Genomic DNA, 5111 nt, shown 5'->3' on the forward strand with positions numbered 1-5111 from the left:
TGGTTGCTGGGATTTGAATTCAGGACCTTTGAAAGAGCAGTCAGTCTCTTAACTGCTGAGCCGTCTTTCCAACCCGACTTCCTCTTTCATATCATGTATCAAGCTCCTTATTTAATTCAGGTGTTTATGTTCTCTTGGGATGCTCCTTTCATGCATGGAGATGGGAGAGGAGGACCAGTCAAGCTATAAACTCTTGCTGGGCAGTGGTGGCTCACTCCTTAAATCCCAGCACTCGGGAGGCAGAGGCAGTCAGATTTCTGAGTTTGAGGTCAGCCTGGTCTACAGAGTGAGACATCCAGGGCTACCCAGAGAAACCCTGTCTCAAAAACAAACAGACAAACAAAAACCAAAACAAACAAAAAGCTCTAAGCTTTTGTATTTCCTGTGGTTTATGCTGATGTTGAGTCTGTATTGGACAGGAGTGTGATATCCATGTGCAAGGTCTTCTCTTTTGTATTTCCCATTCTTCACATGACAGGTTCTGCAGGCCTCATGGGTTTCCTTCTATGGTCTGGGCAGATTCTCTCATCCCCCTGAGACTCACCAGATTGTAATGCTGGGGTGCTTTATGCTTGGTCTGGAGGGTGATTCCCCAAGTGTGTTGGGAATGTGGGAGGAAACCACAGCACTGAGTTGGTTTAAGCAGAAGACCTATTTCCATACTTTCAAGTCCTCTTGAGTATGAATCACCCTGCTGGGGGAATACCACTGTGAGTATTGTGTTGGTTAGTTTAGTGGGCAACTTGATATAACCTAGAATCACTGGGGAAGAGAGTCTTAATGAGGGATTATCTGGATCAGGTTGGGCATGTGTAGGGGAGATTGTCTTGATTGTTAATTAAAGTGGGAAGACCCATCTGGAAAGTGATGGCACCATTTCAGGTGCTGGACCCTGGACTGTGTAAGAAAGAGTACTACGCAATTGTGGAGTGAATGTGCGTTCATTTGTTTCTCTGTTCTTGACTGTGGATGTGCAAAGTCCTGCCAGTGACTTCCCTCCTATGATGGACTGTAACTTGGATTGTAAGCTAAAATACATCAGTTCTTCCCTCATGCTGCTTTTTGTCAGTATATAGGTATCGTGCCCACACTTGGAACTTCGGAGTTCTTGGGTCCGTGGCAGTGAACAATAGCTGGCTCTAGGATTTGATCCATCTGCCTGCTTTAAGCTCAAAACCATCAGATCCAGAACTATTTCCATTTGAGGAACCCGTTCCTGGTCACTGAGGGCAGGGCTCTCAGCCTGAGCTGATCTCCTGGGACTTGATCCTTTAGCTTGTCCATAGTCTCCCCTCCAGCTCTCCACAACTCAATTTCCCTCACCTAGAGGTTGTGGCAAGCCAAATTATGGCTCCCCAACTGATAGAAGTTCTCCCATCTCAGGCCCCCAGCATAGCTCAGTTTTGAGTAGTAGACTTTATCTCAAGATGGCACCTGGCTGCTGTCTTCCCAGTCATCTATGTCAACAAATGATATTTCTTTCCACCACTGACCCATGCAAATGAGGAACTACTGTCTCAGCAAACCTACACCGGGATTCTGAGAGGCACAGGCTTGACCAGTGGCTGGACGCTGTATACGTCCTCGTCCTCCCATGGGGGAGCAACAGTCTTAGGCTGCATTCACCAGTTACTTCTCAGCATGGGTTTTTTTTTTTTTTTTTCCCTGCCCTTCCCCCACCAGGTTGTGATTCCAAGTCCTGCTTTCTCCCTCAGGGAGTCCAGAACTCTGCTGCTCACCAATCTGGAAGGAAGAAGTGGAACCTGGAACAGGTGAGGTCTACAGGATCCCAGCTCAAGTGGGCGTGCTGGGAGGGGGCTGGGGGGACTGGTCTCCAAGGGTTTTAGTGTTATATCTCTCTTTAGATGGTACTCAATGAAACAGCTCTCCTAGATGATCTTCAGGGAAACAGCTTGTGCACAGAAGATATTTATGAATGAAAAGACCAGGGCTATTTATGAATCTTGGAGGGAGGGAAAGAGGGTTCAGAGTAAATGCAAATCATCGGCTGGAACTTAAAGAATTGGGAATGCTTCATTTGCATGGAGAGATATTCCAGGAATCCCAGAAACTTGCCGGGCAGGTTCTTTTTTTTTTCTTTTTTTCTAAATTATTATTTTCTTTATTTACATTTCAAATGCTATCCCGAAAGTTCCCTATACGCCCCCACCCCTGCTCCCCTACCCACCCACTCCCACTACTTGGCCCAGGCCTTCCCTTGTGCTGGGTCATATAAAGTTTGCAAGACCAAGGGGCCTCTCTTCCCAGTGATGGCCGATAAGGCCATCTTCTGCTACATAGGCAGCTAGAGACACAAGCTCAGGGGTTACTGGTTAGTTCATATTGTTGTTCCACCTACAGGGTTGCAGCCCCCTTCAGCTCCTTGGGTACTTTCTCTAGCTCCTCCATTGGGAACCCTGTGATCCATCCAATAGCTGGCTGTGAGCATCCACTTCGGTGTTTGCCAGGGACTGGCATAGCCTCACAAGAGGCCGCTAGCCGGGCAGGTTCTTAAGGGTATGGGTTGGGAGGAAATTGAACTTGTTGTTTTAAGTAGGACTATGTGCCCTTCCTTAGGTAAAGGGTCTGGGGATCAACCTCCCCAAATAAGGTCAGGCAGAGAAGAGGAAGCCCTGATGGAAAAGGGAATTCTCCATTTTGCACCAAGCTCAGAGGAACTATCTGGACATGGTAGACTGCAACCTTAAATAGCAGGGTTTCTCAATATCCTTCTCTGTTTTATTTATAATGGAGAGGTGTTACAGTAGTTCTCAGCCTCTGTGATGGGAACAGTTTGGTACTGAGCCAGAACCCTATTAGCAGTGATTTTTGCAATGCTACGTATCTGCCATTTTAAAAAATTGGGTGAGGCAGGGTGCCAGAAGGAGCAGGGCTCCCATGGCCAGTACAGGGCCAAGGAGGGGAAGAAGCCAAGTCACAAGGTGTGAGACAAGCTGACTCCATGACAGGCTTCAAATTGGCAATTCAGGAGGCTAGGCCAAAATTTCTGTTTCCAAGAACTGGGCAAATCTAGACAAGCCCAAGCCTCAGAAGCTGCCCTGCCACCTGGCCTGAGGCAGGGACAATGGGTCAGCAGCAGTGTCCAGACTTCCCCAGAAAAGGTTCTGGAATGTCCCTAGAGATAGAACCAGGAATAGAGGTCACCTACTCGTCCCTGGAATTCTCCTTATATGCTTTAAATTGGGCCTGCAAGCTCACTTGGACATCTCTACCTTGGAATGGGAGACCCCAGCAAGCTGTGAGAGACCTAAGTGGAGGCCCAGAAACGTAAGCTTAAGCAAAGAACCAGGTCCCAAGGTGAAACATATCTGACCAGCTGTAGCTGCTGGGAGTCGCCGGTCCTGCTGTCTTTTCTGCATTCAGGGGATACCGTTTCCTAGCAACCCTCCCACCCAAATGACCCTTGGGAGTCATGTTCCTGGAAACACGACAAATTGCTCATGACCAAATGTTCTCCAGATGACCAGGCCAGAGCAATGCCAAGGCTGAACAACCCCTGCTTGTGGTTTTTTTATTTTTCCTTTAAAACTTTGGCCCCCTAGACCTAGGTGGGCTCCCTTGTTGCATCAGGAAGGTTTGTGGCTCAAGTTCAAGTTTGAATAAAGTCTCTCATGTGCTTGCATTGAAGTTGGTTTCTTTGGGGTTTTTGCCGTCTGGGCACAATAGCTGGACTTCCGCAGAATAAAACACTCTTTGCTCTTATATACTATTTGAATCTGGGGTATCATTCTTTGGCGAATCATGGACCCTTACAGAGAGGGTTTGAGTACCATGGGGTTGGGTTGTCGGGTGCATAGTATGCTAGGAAATCCCAACGGAGATCTTGGAGGATTTGTATGTTTTGATCAACCAGCCCAGATTTGTTAACACAGAAACAGCATTCCTCCCCCAACCTAAAGCAGCATGTCCCCCCCCCCCGCCCTCGTTTAACAGTCAGCACATCCAGAGCTCCCCAGTTTTGGAGAATGACCTGTTCTAAGGGATTTATCTATGATTGGAGGGGCTGTCCATGGTGGAAGCCATCACCTGGTCAAAATTATCCTGAAAGTCACTGGCCAGATGCTGTTTGGACGAGGGCTGCTCCCGTTGCTTCTGTGGAACCTAGCAAGGCTATGAAACTCAGTCTGATGAGCAGGGGGGTGAAGAACTCTCTTTTCTTTCAGTCTCCTCCTGGCTGTAAGGTGAGTTCTTCAGGCTTATAGAGATAAACCTGGGGAACAATCCCTACAGGCCTTGAAAAGCCTTGAAAAGGATTTAACGCAGGAGCCAGTAGCACATATTGGCTTGGTGATGGTGACGTAGAACCTTCGAAGCAAAGGGGGAGGCGGAGGTCAAAGAGAGGAATGTTTTGTAACTTCCGTGTGGGTGAGGACCCGTGGAGGTTCACAAAACTAGATGTTAATGGGAACAGTCTCCAATAGGGGCCAGGAGAGGGAGCACAGAAGACACATTGAGGGGAGTAGGGTTGGGTGACTAGAGGAAGGAGATTGCCTGTATATTTGATGTACCATAGCCAGGAAAGGGTAGTTTGAACCTCCTTCCCAGTTTGGTTTTCCCATTGAAGAATGCCAACGTAAGTATTGATTTGGAGGCAGGGATAAACTGGCAGGAGATGTGTAGGTCAGCTATGGGGCTCTTAACAAATCCATTAGGATAGAGCTTACCCACAATTCCCATTCGCTATTGTTCATTCCAGGGATTGTCGATGGGGAAGCTGAAAATCAGTTTTCAAGTTGGCGCGCGCGCGTGCTGCCATCACAACTGGAGGATTCATTTTGGTGTTCCCAGTGTCTGAAACCTCTGTATCTGGAGGACTCCTAGAGGTAGTCACCTGGGTTGCAGTAAGGAAAGTGGAGGGAAGGACTGTCTCCTGCTTAAGGTAGCTGAGGAAGGAAATACCATATTAATCATGTTTCTGGAATAGGCAGTAATAGCTTGTCTGGGGAAAAATAAACTGGCTAAGAAAGATAGTCTTAAGCCGGGCATGGTGGTGCACGCCTTTAATCCCAGCACTCAGGAGGCAGAGGCAGGCAGATTTCTGAGTTCGAGGCCAGCCTGGTCTACAGAGTGAGTTCCAGGACAGCCAGGGC

This window comes from Mus pahari, chromosome 14 (assembly GCF_900095145.1).
Source record: "Mus pahari chromosome 14, PAHARI_EIJ_v1.1, whole genome shotgun sequence".
Lineage (NCBI taxonomy): Eukaryota > Metazoa > Chordata > Mammalia > Rodentia > Muridae > Mus > Mus pahari.